Source organism: Canis aureus, chromosome 1 (genome assembly GCF_053574225.1).
Source record: "Canis aureus isolate CA01 chromosome 1, VMU_Caureus_v.1.0, whole genome shotgun sequence".
Lineage (NCBI taxonomy): Eukaryota > Metazoa > Chordata > Mammalia > Carnivora > Canidae > Canis > Canis aureus.
In genome coordinates, this window is record NC_135611.1 from 95,521,548 (window position 1) to 95,537,997 (window position 16,450).

The window sequence follows — 16,450 nt, forward strand, 5'->3', positions numbered from 1 at the left end:
AGTCCCACATGGGGCTCCCTGTGGGGGAGGCAGAGGCTCCTCCCTCTGCCTCTGTCTCTGCCTCTCTCTGTGTCTCCCATGAATAAAAAAGTTTTTACAATAAATGAAATAATGAGACTTTTCACAATATATGATTCCATGAATTTAACAATGGGATGTGTGAGTTGAAAGAATGAAACCTGAACATGCCATTAGGAGTGCAAAGATGAATGAAGGTACGTTTAAGGAAAGAATTAATAAAATCTGCTTCACAATTCACCTAATGGGAAGGCAGACAAACACTCACTTTATTGAATATTAATCACCTGTAAAGGATTTTGTAAAGACTTTTATTTAATCGTCACCACGAACACATAAATTGAGAGTTGCTATCTCCTTATTAGAGATTTAGAAATTGAGGTTTGAGAAATGTAAGTAATTTCTTAAAGTCGCATAGTAAGTAAGTCATTTGGCCAGATATCAGTCAAGTCTGACTCATCACTGCCGTTACAAAATCCAAGATTATACGTTTAGGTTTCTGCAAATATTTTTGAAAAACAGGAGTTGGGAATTGAAGCCAAAATTCTCAGTATCAAGCTGAATGTGGAGAAAATCCTTAAAAAGATTCCAAAATTGAAAATGCATCTAAGGAGAGAAGAAATTGTAAAGTGTTGGGTTTGGTAGGAACAAAAGAGATCTCCATGTCATTACAGAAAAGTCAAGGGCTCTGGTCCCTTTGAAATTGGTTTACTTTATCCAAGAGAGATGAAAGCCTCTAAAATAGAAGGAAACCCGCTGTTCCAAGTCGCCTTGTTTTCTGCCTTGTCCTGCCAGTTTCATACGATTCAGGCTTTGACCTTGTCATTTCCACCCTGAGGACACTGTAAATAAAATGTGCAATTGTCATGACCTCAATTGATTCTTTTCTATTAAAATTGTCATTTATAGCCTACTAATTCTTTGATCAAAGTCTTTGCAGCACAGATAAAATACTTTGAAATTTTTAGGCCGTTATTTATATTCCACTAATTTCAGTTCTTTTCTGTCTTAATTTTACAGAAAGGATAGATCTATCAATCCTGCCCTGTGCAGTATCATATTATATTTTACTAAGTCTCGTTTTTGTCATGATGCCTTTTTTGGTGTATGGTCATTACTTTGCTCAATCAATTAACAATTATCCAAAGTCTTATAGGCTTAAGATTCGTCAATTTTTACCCAGTGAACTATTTTACCACTTGCAGTTTTATCTCTTGTCAATATTACTTCAGGTCAATTATTTCCACCAATTATAAAACTGTGCATGTTTATTATCGCCATTTAAAATATTATCAAATTGTGTGACCTAGTAGTATTTTTACTGCAACCAATTAATAGCATCAATTCTAGTTTTTTCTCAAATTCTCCTACCGGCACAAATTATTATGAATTGGTGAATTTTAGGTGTGATGGCCATCATGTTTTATGACATATTTTCCTACCTGTTCATAAATGATTATTTGGCCTGATAAAAGGTTACCCCACATATTCTATTCAGGTGAGAGAAAAATCTTTCTAGACCTAAAAGCAGCAAAATAGAACTCTAATTTCATGAAATAGTAATTGTGGGAAAAGATGATCATGCTTCTATTAACTCTTGATCAAGAGAGTAGCCTCAGACTTGGAGAATTCCCTTCCATGGAAATAGGAGTCCTTGTAGCCTGTGCTGGCTTATCACCTCGTCTGGGAATAAATTCCCCTGTTCCAGACTTGACATGCAATTCTTTCTTCTGCTTCAATGTGTGTATGTGCCATGTGGCACCTGGCCAAGCCCACAGCCCTACCTATTCCCACCAGGGAGGAAATGAGGCACTTCCCCTGCTGAGATGGATGCATGAAGACCATCGTGGTGCACAGGCCGAGGGGTTAGACCCGCTGCCCATGGAGACCAATGCTCACTACTGAAGCCGATCTTACCCCGTCCCTTCACCATGCAAGTAAAGCACTGTTCCATCCAGTGCCTGTGTGAGTCGTGTCTTTTTTGGCAGGCCCAGTATGTGCAAGCCGGACAGGGGGCTGACGTCCTGGGACTGCTGCTCTTGCTGGTAGGATCTTCCAGCAAAGGGCCTCTTCCCCTTGGAGCAGAACAGATGTCATCTACTTGGCAGTAATGACAAGACTCCAGCTTTGTTTGAACTGCCGTGCAAGACTGATTGTTCAGTTAAGTAAGTATAATATTGATTTTGTCTTGGATTTCATTGAAGTCCTTGTGCTATATTTTCAAGAATCTAAGAAGTGTCTATAAATTGGAGATCATTAAATCGAAAACAAAAAAATTCTAAGCCCCTGAGAGCACATTAATCTTCCTTCCTTCCTTCCTTCCTTCCTTCCTTCCTTCCTTCCTTCCTTCGTTTCTTCTCCTTCTTCTTCTTCTTCTTCTTCTTCTTCTTCTTCTTCTTCTTCTTCTTCTTCTCCTCCTCCTCCTCCTCCTCCTCCTCCTCCTTCTTCTTCTTCTTCTTCTTCTTCTTCTTCTTCTTCTTCTTCTTCTTCCTCCTCCCTCCCTTCTTTTCTTTCTCTCTTTCTTTTCTTTCTTTCTTTCTTTCTTTCTTTCTTTCTTTCTTTCTTTCTTTCTTTCTTTCTTTCTTTCTTTCTTTCTTTCTTTCTTTCTTTCTCTTTCTTTCCTACTTTCTTTTCTTAAGTGTCCCCATAACTATAAATTTTTACTATAAAACCACTGAAGAAACATTGGTATATTGGTGTAGTCTGTCAGAGAATCACTATAACAAATAAAGGATACAAGCTTTGTAATCCAAAAAATTGGGGTTGAATGCTGCTTCTACCATTGAGTAGATAGATACCTGACTGTGACACATTTATCTACACACATCTGGCTTCAGTTTCTCCACTGTAAAGAGAAGCGAACAATACTCATTTCTCAGAATTATGTGGAGACTGAATTATTTAAACTCATAGTTACAGAAATATAATAAATAGTCAGTACATGGTAGCCAATAAGGACTTGGCTTTTTGTTTTTGTTTCTCATAATGAAGAAAGCTTATTTTTGTTTTTTTTTTGTTTTTTTTTTGTTTTTTTAATTTTTATTTATTTATGATAGTCACACAGAGAGAGAGAGAGGCAGAGACACAGGCAGAGGGAGAAGCAGGCTCCATGCACCGGGAGCCCGATGTAGGACTCGATCCCGGGTCTCCAGGATCACGCCCTGGGCCAAAGGCAGGCGCCAAACCGCTGCGCCACCCAGGGGTCCCGAAAGCTTATTTTTGAAGGTGAAAGCCCAACCCTGCATTAATTTTTTCTAGTTATTTTTCTTTTTTACTGTTCCCTAAATCCAAGTAAGCCTTTTTTTTTTATTTAATAAATTTATTTTTTATTGGTATTCAATTTGCCAATGTACAGAATAACACCCAGTGCTCATCCCGTCAAGTGCCCACCTCAGTGCCCGCCACCCAGTCACCTCCACCCCCCGCCCTCCTCCCCTTCCACCACCCCTAGTTCGTTTCCCAGGGTTCGGAGTCTTCCATGTTCTGTCTCCCTTTCTGATATTTCCCACTTATTTTTTCTCCTTTCCCCTTTATTCCCTTTCACTATTTTTTATATTACCCAAATGAATGAGACCCTATAATGTTTATCCTTCTCTGACTGACTTACTTCACTCAGCATAATACCCTCCAGTTCCATCCATTTTGAAGCAAATGGTGGGTATTTGTCGTTTCTAATAGCTGAGTAATATTCCATTGTATACATAGTAGGTCTTCTGACAAGATGACGAGATTTAGGAATAAAATGCATGCTGAAGGGGAGCTTTACCCTTTAGTCAATTAGCAACATAAATATGGTCGTTTACTTACTGCTACCTTTCTCCAATGGGTGATTTAATTCTCTTTTTATGTATATCTGTCTGTAGGATTGAGGCAGGATGGGGGCACAAGAGACTGACATTTGTGTCAGGTACTGTGCTAAAAGATTTTTATTATTTCTCTCTCAATTCTCAGAGCATTTTTTTAAAGATTACTCATTTAATTTTACTTATCAAGAAATTAATTCTTGGAAGACTTGAACATTTTTCCACAGACAACATACCCAGGAAGAATTGGGCTGAGTTTTGAATTCCCATCTGATTCTATGTTCTTTCTACTGAGCCAGGTTACCACGGACATAAAAATCACATCTTCATAGTCAAGTGAAATGATTATTACAATTACCATTCAAAGATCACCTATGGTAAGAAATACCATTTGCATCCATTATAGATACTTTTATTAATTCTATGTATTGCTTTTAAATTCAGTGTTTCTCTTACACGATCTACAAACTGCAGGCTTAGCTCGGCAGAATCCAAACACTTCACTCAACTTGCATGTCGTGTTATTCTTGCCAATTCCCACATACCCAGCATCAGAGAAAATGAGCTTTTTTTCCCATCATCATAATTACTGAAAATGAGATTTTTACAGAAAGAAATTCCAAAGTTATCAGGGAAAGTAGGCAAATCCAGGAAAGTTGCAAGGTTGCCTATCTTCTGTGATAGAAGAGAAATAGCCTGGGGTATTCATCCCTTTTGGTCAGTTTTTATCAGGAAGGTCAGAGTTTGACCAAAAGGACTCAAGTGCTCATATTGTTTTAGCTAAATTGGAAGACCCTATTGATTTTTTTAAGTGTATAGCAGACTGACTTATCGAGGATATATATGACTCCTAAAAGTGATTTTAGTTGATTCATAGCAAATCATTTTTTTTCTGAACCAATTTTAATGCAGTGGAGTTTCATATATATATCAATGCCAAATTACAAAAGGACTAAAAAGGAGGTGAAACATCGTGGTATTGTTTAATCTGGGTAATGTGGCAAGGAGATTAGTCAATGAACTTCAGGATATTTGTATTTGCATAAATCCAGATGACAGGCAAGCATGTCACATCCTTCCTTGCCACACAACACACGTTTCCTTGAAAGTGTATTTACCGACATAACTCTCTGATTTGTCTGGAGTCTCAGTTTCTTCCTCTACTTCTGTTTTTGCATCAGATTTATTTCCCTGCTGAGCATTTCCTCTTAGAGGTTTATATTTATGATTTTCTGTCTGAGAGTATCTTGCTTTATGATTTTACCTTCTTGTTCAAAGGAACCACTTTTGTTTTAGGTCCTGCTTTCAGAATCATATTCATAGGAATAAAATAAACTCACAAATTTAATTTTAAAAATCTTACTCATCAGGAGCAGTGTTTTAAAAATATGTATTTATGACCTTCAAATAAAGTATTGAGAGATCTTTAGTGTGGCAGTTCCTTTTGTGTTCATATTTTAAATAGTTTGATGAAGTAATTAGAAATGGAAGGAATACTTCAATGTTCTCTCTTTCCTAGCAGCCTTAAAGATTTCTCTTGATCGTTTTTTTTTTTTAGTTTATTTATTTATTTAAGTAATCTCTGTGCTCAGTGTAGGTCTTGAACTCATGACCCTGAGATCAAGAGTTATATTGTCTTCTGACTGAGCCAGCCAGGTGTCCCATTTTGTCATTGATTTTTGATAGTTTTACTAAAAAGGACCAAGGTCTGGTATTTTATTTTGTTTTGTTTTGGCTCACCAAAAACCTCTTGGTTTTTGTTTATTTTAAACACTGAATTTTGCTTCTAATTTATTCTGTTTCTTCTCCTGAGACTCCAATTACACATCTCTTAGAAATGTTGAGTGTGTTCTACATGTCTCTTAAGATTGTATTTACCCCCATGCTTATAGTCTTTCCTATTTCTATTGATTTTTCTTCTAGTTCAACAATCCTGTCCAATATGCTCTCACATTTGTCCACTGATGTCATAATTTAAGATACTATATTGTTTCTTTCTAGAATGCTCATTGGATTTTCATACATTCCAATTCTCTGATAAAACCCTCCATTTTTTTATCTTCTTCATCTATTTCTTAAATACATCAGTCAGTTATTTTAAAGCCCCAGTCTACCACAGTCAATAGCTAGGTCATCTGTGATTCTATTTCTATCATCTCTTGTCTCTCTTGGTTACCAGCTTTGTCACCTTGTCTCTTTGCATGGCTGCACTCTGAGAGTGTACTAGGCACATCCATAGAGGATGTGATAACATCTCACACTACTGAGAGGTTTTTTTTCTCTGTTAGATGATGTGTAGGCACTGATTCCCCACATCCAGTATTAGGGAAACCCTTAAAAATAAAGCCTGCTGCCAACCCAGAAAACATTTCCACAAAGATTAAAAAAAAAAAAAAAAAACCAAGAAGAAAATAGTGTTCTTATTGAATAAGCATTAATTTAGCACTGTATAACCATAGACAAACCACTAAAGAGGTTGCGAAGACAGAACGGAAGCCCACCCTTTTCTATAGCTGGGCATACACAACTGTTGCATTCTTGTGAATTGTCTTTCTCTCTCAAAAAAGAAAATTTGAATTTGCGGTGTCTTTTTCATAAGCAGGAAGTTACTACTTGGAGCTAAGTGTCTAAAATTGAACCCCTAAGACAGAAAGACAGTCTCACACTCCTAGGTGTTTGTATTTCAAAGAGGTATCTCCAAGATCTCCATGAAAGACATTCCCAGGCTACAAAGAGTCTGATTTAGCTTTTACACAGATTTATCTACATCTCTTAGAGGCTGAGAGAGCACTTACAACTTCAAATTTCTGAAACAAAATGATACAGAGACATTAGAAGGGCAGAGTTCTCCTTCGCTTATGCACCAGGGAAACTTTTAAGTTTCCTTTTTCTTTTCAGGTAGGTATTTAGCCTTACACCAGTCAGAGTTATACTCAGTCAGAACTGGGTGGCAGTGTGGGTAAGTTTTAGTGAGATTCGGTCTACCTTAGTTCACCTCTAGTCCTTTCAATTGAGAATCTAGAGTGGATGTAGTGGGTTGCAGAAGATCTACTTCCTTTTTTCCACTTCCTCCTGAGCCAACAAGACAACAGCTTCAAAATCTCATAAATGTCTTGAGTGAAGAGTCCACTGCACGCTTCAGTTGGCCCCCAAGTCTGTAACACTGTTACTCTAGTCTCATGTAAATGACCCCAGCAGAGGTCTTCCACCAAATTCAGTAGAGGCCCTCAGGCCAGATGCAAGAGTAGACCTTCAGTGTTAACTCACTGCTTCACTCAGAGGTCCCATCTCAGGCACCTACTGCTGCAGGTCTTTGTTTCCCAAAGACTCTGAGGCTACAGGAGACCTTACTCTACTTTTCAGAAGCTTTAGTATCATGTTTTTACCTTCCACGCAAAATTCAGCAAACATCTTCTGAGAAAAACCACCCTGTGTCTAATGCTCGGAAGATTCCCACTGCCTGACTCTGCATGACTACCAGACCTTTGCTGGATTATTTTGTCCCCACAGGTGGTTGTCGGCCTTGGCCAACTCCTATTCCTCCGCAAGTGCCCAGAGCTGGCAACGCCCCTGGGGATGAAGACAGCTGGCTCTCAAGGTGCCTGGTTCCCCTCTTAGGAATGGCACATCACTCAGCCCTCATGGCTCCCATGGCCCTCTACCACCATTCAAAATACAATCTCTGTGGTGTATGCCTTTGTTGTAGGGGAGGACAGTGCCATGCCTATGGGATGTGCTGGAAGGCAGAAGTGTCCCCCCATCACTTTCTGAGGCTTCACTTCTGGGACAAAACCGCCTGTTTTCTTATTAAAATAAATAAATATATGATCCACATCTCTTCATAGTTTGATGCAACCAATTCTTCAAAAGCACAGATTATACTAACATCCTATCATTTTTTTTAAGTGCTCACATGTCTTTCTGTTTTGTTTCACTTTCTTTACTTCTGATATTTTTCTCAAAAGACAGCACCTCCATGCCAGGCACAGAGACATCATTGCACCAGTCTATCTACCCAGATTGGCTTCCTCTCAGCTTTTCTGTCTGAGATGTTACTGGTTTCGGAAAAAAAAAAAAAAAAAAAAAAGTCATTGTTTGTAAACGTTAATATGTTTCGATGAGATGTGAGGAAAGCAGAATTTCTTTTTAAAAAATATCCTATTTACTTATTTTAAAGAAAGAGAGACAGAGAGCAAGTAGGGGAAGGAGTAGAGGGAGAGGAGGAGAGAGAATCTCAAGCAGATTCCCCACTGAGCACGGAGCCTGATGTGGGGCTTGATCTCATGATCCTGAGATCATGACCTGAGCTGAAACCAAGAGTCTGATGCCTAGTCAACTCAGCCACTCAGCCCTCAAAGCAGGATTGCCTTTCTTTGCATAGCAAAAGAGAAGAATGATTTTATGTGAATAACAACTCCTTAATTTATCTGGCTTGTTAGGTTTATATTCTCACTTTACAGAGTGCACGTTCAATGCATGGGCATATAATGGCTGGGAAAATTTAACATTTGGTTATCAAGTTATAATGATATAGACAGATTCAACAAAGAACAAGTCATACACACACTGCGGTATGAAGAAAATAAATCTTGGATAAGTCAGACGCCACTTTAGGGTGAAGCAGTCTCCTTTTGATTTTATTTATTTATTGATTTGTTCACTGATAGAACAAATATTGATCACTCCTAAATGAAGCACTCTGACAGCCACTGACCAGGAACTGTTCAGAATCCTCGTTGGTGGAGAAAGTGATTAGTAGCCACTTATAGATGGATTTGGAAGATGACAGACATTCTCCAAAATGCTGGACTATCAGAAATCAGAGTATCTAAGGGAGAGAAAGCAGGATGTTAACAGCAAAATATGAGACACTCACAACTCCAACCATCTCTATTAAAGTGCTGGCAAAAATTATAGAGCCCAAAAATAGTTTATGTGCTTCATATATCATAGACATTGGTTAGTAAACTACTGCTCGGCTGAAAAGCAAATATCATAAATAACAGAAATTGAGATCGATAATACCAATATCTTGTTGTCTATTCCATAAAGACATATTCTTATGCTTTGAGGTATAAAAAAAAAATTAGGAGTCTTTATATGCACTATAAGAAAGGCCACAAAATCTTTAGCAAACAGGAAAAATGAAGTCTTTGGTGTGTTCATTATTAAAAACTGCAGCAGGGGGGAGCCCCGCCTGCGAGGCGCTGGACTGGCTCCCCGGCTGGAACACATCGAGCCAGCAGCAGGGCACTAATGCACTGGAATCGAATTTCGGCCACGGCAGCACCAAGGAGATTCCAACCAGCAAGGCGGGCTGTGTCTCCCCACCGTGCGATCCCTACAGGGTAATTCCCTCACACCTTTGCATCCCTCCTGGAACAGCCGCCCCACCTGCCCGGCAGCTGTTCCGCGCTCAGCAACGCCCGTGGCCGTGGTACCTGCACGCTGTGGGGACAGCGAAGCCTCATCACCAGCACTTCTGTTCAGTCTGTTCCCAGCGATAAATAAAACATATTTGGGTCAAGAGACGACCACTGACTCGGGAAAGCCTTTTAAAGCCACGTCCACTGGGATGCCTGGGTGTCTCAGCGGTTGAGGGGAGGGCAGAGGGGCCAGAGGGGGAGTCAATCACCAGTCCAATGAATTAATCAATCATGCCTGTGTAATGAAACCTCCATAAAAATCCCTAACTGGGGATACCTGGGTGGCTCAGCAGTTGAGCTCTGCCTTTGGCTCAGGTCATGACCCTGGGGTCCCGGGATCGAGTTCCGCATTGGAGCCTCTCCTCCTTCTGTCTGTGTCTCTGCCTCTCTCTCCATGTCTCTCGTGAATAAATAAATAAATAAAATCTTTTTTTATAAAAGCCCTAATTGAAGGGGCTTCAGAGACCTTTCAGTTGATGAACATGTGGAGGTCCTGCTAGGGTGCTGCACCCCAGGAGAGCATGGGGGCACCCTGTCTCTCCCCCACATGGCTGCCCTATGCCTCTCGTCCATCTGGCTATTCCAGAGCCATGTGCCCTCTACTAAATTGATAATATTAAGTAAAGCACTTTCCCGAGTTCTGTGAGCGATTCTAGCAAATTACCAAACCTGAGGAGCGGGTCGCAGAATCCCTAATCTATAGCTGGTCCAGCAGAAGTATGAGTGGCCTGGGACTTGGTGACTAGTGTCTGAGGTTGTGATGGCCTGGTGGGACTGGGGGCCCTGCCCTAACTCCCAGTTAGTTCCATCAGAAGTGATCTGAATCGCTCAACACCCAGCCGGTGTCATAGAATCAGAGACTGGGTTCTAGAAGGAGGGTGGCAGCTGGGAGGCTAGTCCAAGGGGACGCAGTCATCTGAGCAGGATGGGAGGAGGGCAGGATGGCAGCCCACCCGCTGCCGGGCCCGTTGTCTTTGAACACCTCTCGGTGGGTGCTTCCTCTCACACAGGTGGACCTGCGGAGGCTCCTCTGGGCCAGTGGGGGGGGGCGGGCAGGTGTGAGGAGAGTGATGAGAAAGCCTCACGGAGAGTGAGGACACGAGGGAGAGAAGAGCTGGCAAGTAGGCCTGGGCAGCTGAGTGTGCAACGCTGCCAGCCCTCGCTGGACACCATCTCGATGAGATCCGTATTATTACATAAGGACTTGGAGGGGCCCGTGCCCCTACTGTCTGCACCCCTGCTGTCTGATTGATGGGGTCAATCTCCATCTATGAGTAAGATTTCAGGTAAATATCGACACACCTGCTCTCTGTGTCCCCTGGTTTTTAACCCGCCGCCTTCCAAACGGAGGTGTGGTCCTGCAGGGCTGGGGGACCTGGGGGTGACCCCCCAGAGTCCCTTAGGGAGACAGATACACACTCTCTGCATCCCCACAGGCATGGGTCCCAGGTGGCACAGGTGCTTCCATCTGCATCACTCAACCTTCCTTCCAGAACTCTACAGTGAGGACCAAGCACCTGTGCCACTCAACCTTCCGGAACTCTACAGTGAGGACCTTGAGACCAAAGTAGACAGAGGGTGTGAGGGATATGGAGGGCATGGACACGCCCACGGGAAAAGTCATTGTAAGCAGAGGGTATGACTGCTTGCAGAAAGGGTGGCAGGAGACAGTGCGGCTGGCAGCGACTTCTGGCAACTTCTGATGCATGTTGATGATGAGATTTGCCTGGAATGCGGGGCCCATGTGCTTTCAGGGTGTGCATGGGGTTGCAGTTGGTGCAGGGGCCTTGCATGTCGGAGGTGTGCAGCGTCATCTGCTAGGTCACAGGGAGGCAGAGGGGGTTTTCATTTTTTATTTATTTATTTTGTTATTTCTATTTGTTTCCATTGAAGTTTGATTTGCCAACATATAATATAACACCCAGTGCTCATCCCATCAAGGCGGTGGGGGGTTCAAAATAAACAGACATGATGGAAGCACGGCTCGCTCGGCTCCCAGCCAGGTGGGGTAGGAACCCGTAGGAGGCGGGATGGATGTGAGAGTCAGAAGGCAGGACTGCCAGAGGACAGAGGGCAGGGGTGATACCTGAAATTAAATGCGGGGATCTGGGATCCTCCAGCACCAGGGGCGTCGGAGGAGGCAGAGATGTGGGGAACCTTTCGTTTGGGTCACACCGATCTCAGTGCGTGGATGCCACATTCAGGACATGGAGCAGTGCCTATGTTTCTGAAGGCCAAGTGTCCCGTTTAGGTAGCTAACAGTCTTTTTAATTTTCAAAATCAAACATCCACTCTCAGGGTTTACTCATTTAATGTAGAATATCCTGTGGATAAATGTGCTAACATGTCCAATTTATATTTAATTTGCAGTATCTCGGTTCACTATAACTTTCTGAAGACTTCTCATCCCTTTATTAAATTACACCAGAATAAATGAGTTAAGAACTTAGATTACTTTCCCAGTTCAAAGTTCCATATGCAATTATCCTCTGTTGTCTTACATTATTGCTTTTTCACTTATGTTATTTCTTTAACATTGTATTTCGCATTGCCTCCTATCTACACTTGACTCAAGAAAATCTAACCAGACCTAGCTTGTGGGACAGCTTGTGACAATTTGAGGACGGGGGGAGCATTATTTGATGGCAGGTGTTCCAGAAGAGAGAAGCCCAGCGAAGCCCAGCAGATTCATTCCATCGCCTAGAGGTCTGAATTTTCTATGTGTCTCTACACTCTGAGCACTTTTCTTCCCTTCATGAAGGAGCATTGAACCTTCACATTTTGCTATGGCTCTCTGGCAAGAGCAAGGAGGGATTTTGCTTCTCTCTCTCTCTCTCTCTCTCCCTCTTGCTTTCCAGAACCGTTTGCTCTTTCCCTCAGGGTGAGAAAACAAATAGGGTCAAGTAATCACATTTCCCTTCATCTCCCCTCTTTCAAAGACCGTTGGTGACCAGGGAGGCCAGCTGGGAAAGCAGGGTGCTTGGGGATTGAATAAATTAACTCCTTCACTGGTTTCATTTTGTGAGGTAATGATGGTTACCAGTGTCCAAGGTTATAAATCCAGCTTTTCATAATCATAAAAAAGTAGAAGCAGTCCCAAAGTCCTTCAAGAGGGGAATGACTTCACAAACTGTGGTATGTCCATACAGTGGAACACTGCTCGTTAACAAGAGGAATTACTGATTCATGCAACAATGTGGGTGAATCTGAACCGCATTTCACTGTGCAAAAAATCCAGGCCCCAAAGGCTCTCTATTCTATGATCCCACTCATATACATTCTGTAAAGGGAAAAACAAACGGGGATGGAGCACAGATGAGTTACGGTCAGGGGTTGCAGGTGCCGAGAGGGCCCAATGACAGAAGCAAAGCATGATGGAAGTTTTGTGACAAAGGGACAATCGTGTGTCGTGGCTTTGCCAGCCGATATGTGACCATACATCTTTGTCAACACCCAGAAAGCCATCCGTACACCATAAAGTGTGCAGTTAACTAATGTTAATTAACTTTTAGCTGACGCATGCTGACTGGGAAAACCAACCGGGATGTGGGTGCAACCAAAACGGACCACACACTTTGGCAAAGGAGCCTTCCTCTGCTGCCAGCGAAAACTGTCCTCATGCTGGCTCCTTTGAAGACTGAGGTCATGACCTTCTAGCCTGGGGAGCCCCATTCCTGGGAATTAAGAACTCACTTTTGGGCAGGGAAAGCAAATCAGCACAAAGACACTACCAAGCTGCAGACTCAGAAAGTTGGGAAAGACCCCACTTAGAATCATTTAATTCACCCCTCGCTTCCAGCTTTGTACCTTTGTCTCATTCCTAAATGAAATCATTTCCAGAGAAGGATCAGAAAACTCTCCAGACAGCAGGCTATGTACTTTCAGCCCTCAGGATCAGCACACATCTGTGTAGTAGGAGAACAGAGGTGGGGCCGTCCTGGGCAGGCAACTCCATCTGTTTTTGGGACGCAGTTCCCAGCAGAGCTCACTACAGCAAGGGATGAATGGGAGTTTCTCTAATTGAATGACCGAGGAAATCTTGGGGTTCTCCTCAAGCCTTCACTCGTCCACCTCCACGGCCACCACACCTCACCGAGGAAAACTGCAAGGACCCAGGGGCTGTGGGATTCAATCTGAAATTTCCCACTGACCTAGGGGAAACGTAGAGCAATGAGAAAATAGAGGAAGGGGAAGGTGAAACCTGTTCTGCGCACAGTCACCACAGTGGCCTTTTACACGTGTGGATAGACCGTGTCACTGCCTTACATAAACCCAGGTCACAGGATTCCCTGCGCTTCACGGCACACACCGCCCTGCCCCTGGTGGGGTGACTGTCCTTGTGTGACCCTCCCCGTGCCCAGGGAAGGTCCACAGTCCTGGGCGTTGTATAAGAGGCCTTGCACGCTCCCATTCTTTGCTGACGGTTCTGACTTCACCCGCCCACTGACATCCTATTCCTGGGACGCCCTCCTGGCCGCGTGTAGCTTCACAAGCCACGTGTGCACATTCAAGCTGCGGCTCACCAGCCTGGGCTGGTGCCCTTACTTGCCCTCTGGCACCTATGCTTTGCACTGTTCAAAGTAGTACCTAACAGGCAAGTTTTTTTTTTTTTTTAAGATTTTATTTATTTATTCATGAGAGACACAGAGAGAGAGAGGCAGAGACACAGGCAGAGGGAGAAGCAGGCTCCACGCAGGGAACCCGATGTGGGACTTGATCCCAGGACTCCAGGATCAGGCCCTGGGCTGAAGGCAGGCACTAAACCACTGAGCCACCCAGGGATCCCTAACAGGCAAGTTTTAATGGGAGTGATGGGTGAACTCAGCCAGGGGAGCCTTAGATTCTTTTGGACCTGGCCCCCTTAGAAAATCCTTTCAAACCTTCTTGAGGAATTTTTAAAAAGAAAGAAGAGAGTTTTTAAGAATTGCATACGAGGTTGAGATAAGTATGGCCCCCCTCGAACCTACTGGGGGTCCCTTAGGTGGCTTTGCAAACCAGGCTGGACATAGGCTGCAGGCAGTTAGGACAGTGTCATCCACAGCAGGGAACGCTGCTGTGCCTGGACCAAGGGAATAAGCTGATCAAGCCACATTTTAGGGCAAAAGGTTATTTTTGTTTGTTTGTGTAGCAACGCTTAGGATGGACTGAAGAAGCTAACAATAATGAGATGAATTAATAGGTTACCTTAAGAGTCTTCGAATCAAAGAATGTGGACAGAGGCCGCAGGAGTGCAGAAGAGGTGGATTTCACGCTACGGAGACTGAGAAAGGGCAGAACATGGTCTGGCGGAGAGGCCCTGGGTCGGATTTTCCTTCTGTTTTGCTAAGGACCAAAGCGCATCGGGTCCTTCACCCCTGGACAGTCACAAGGACCTTGGTGATGGGAGGAGGGGCCGGGAAGGCCTGGACATGGGGTTGGAGAACCCATCACCGCCTGCCCTGCACCCCGCACCCATCAGAGCAGCACCTCGCCGGTTCCCCGTCCCTCTCAGAAAATCGCCAGGTCTTTAGAACCAGGGCAGGCCCAGAGAGACGCTCCTCTGGTACTTTGTCCTCCAGTGTCTGTTTGCTTCGCTCTGGCTGCCCCAGCTGCCAGGGAGGGAAACACACAAGGCCACAGGCGGCAGGTGGAGACAGTCAACACTCCAAATTCTAAAAACTCACGCATCACTATGCCATTGATTCAGCCTCTCATGACCACAGTCTTGGAATCAAGGACTTAAGGCAACACCTAGATGATGACTGAGACTTTTGGCTTACACCCCACCCACCCAGCACCCAGGGATACCGCACCCAGCACCCCACCCACCCAGCACCCAGGAATACCCCACTTAGCACCCCACCCACGCAGCACCCAGGAATACCCCACTTAGCTCCCTACCCACTTAGCACCCCACCCACGCAGCACTCAGGGATATCCAACCCAGAACTCGACCCACCATCACCCAGGGATATCCCACCCAGCACCCCACCCACCCAGCACCCACAGACACCCTACCCAGCACCCAGGAGCACCCCACCCAGCACCCAGGAAAAGCATAAAGCAGAGATACACTTACTGCAGACTTTAGAATAAATTGTTTGAAGATCACCAAAGGCCCCTCTCCACCTATGGGTGTGCCTGTTCAGGATGCTGTACAACCAGGACCCCTTTCTATGTGCATGGTATCCCTCCCAGTTTGTTCTTTAACTATTAGTTTTAATCACAGTATGTTTTTCACCCTGCTGTTTATATTGAAAGACTATCACATAGTCCAATCTGTCAGTCATAAAAATACATTCCACATCACATTGCTATGAAAAATTATTCCCTCCTGTTTTTTATACTATTTGTAAGGTGTTGTGCTTTGTTTTTATTTTGAAATGAATTTTACTTAATTTTTGTTTAGTTTTGCAGAAAAGTTGCAAGGAGCACAGAGTTCTCATTTAGCCTCCACTCATTTTCCCCTAATGTTCTCTAACATAATCATCCTACATTTACCAATACTAAGAAATTAACATTGATGCATTATTATCAACCAAACTGCAGACTTGACTGGAATTTAACTAGTTTCTCCACTGGTGTCCCAAGATGCCAATTGCAATTAGTCACTGCTTCCTTAGATTTTCTCTGATGAGACAGTTTATCAATCTGTCCCTGTTGGTTATGATGCCTTTAGAGAGCCCTGGTCAGGCATTTCATAAAACACCCTTCAGTTTGGGTTTTCCTAGTGTTTTCTCATGATAAGAAGGGATTTCTGGGAAGATTTGGGGAGGAATAGATTTTTAGGAGGATACCACGCAGGTGATGTGCCTGTCCTATTACATTAGATCGGGGAATGTGTGATGTCAACATGACTTATTACTGGTGACATTAACCTTCATCACTTTGGTGCCTGCCTGGTTTCTCCACTGTAGAATTACTATTTTTCCCTTTCTATCCACTCTTTATTAGAAATGAGTCATTAATTCTAGCCCACACACAAGAGAAGGGAAATTAAGCTTCACCTCCTGGAAAGAGAAATATCAAATAATTTGTGGACATATGTTAAAACCATCATACTAATTAATAAATAGTTGGCATTCATCCATGAATAGTGCCTGCAGCAATATTCCTGTGATGTTCTAATGGTGATTTTCTATTTCCCTCGTTCTGTCTGCATTCATTAATTGGAATTTTTCTGTAAGGGCGATTCGCTCTTTCTCCCATGTTTATTTACTAATT

The 16,450-nt window shown here is 43.2% G+C and overlaps 2 long non-coding RNA genes across 3 annotated transcripts; one reads left to right on the plus strand and one right to left on the minus strand.

The window, feature by feature from the left end:
• Positions 1 to 1,771: 1,771 nt before the first annotated feature.
• On the plus strand, positions 1,772 to 7,659 carry LOC144290024 (uncharacterized). 2 transcript variants are annotated; one of them, XR_013357913.1, is made up of 4 exons: positions 1,772 to 2,183; positions 3,882 to 3,925; positions 4,121 to 4,198; positions 7,332 to 7,659. It is a non-coding gene; the product is annotated as an uncharacterized LOC144290024 (long non-coding RNA). The 2 variants fall into 2 exon arrangements; XR_013357922.1 differs by lacking the exon at positions 3,882 to 3,925 and having other exon boundaries at positions 1,773 to 2,183.
• A 771-nt stretch (positions 7,660 to 8,430) lies between these two features.
• Positions 8,431 to 14,979, minus strand: LOC144320801 (uncharacterized). Its single transcript, XR_013386445.1, has 2 exons — positions 14,432 to 14,979; positions 8,431 to 8,649 (listed from the first exon to the last, which is right to left on the minus strand). It is a non-coding gene; the product is annotated as an uncharacterized LOC144320801 (long non-coding RNA).
• Positions 14,980 to 16,450: the final 1,471 nt, after the last annotated feature.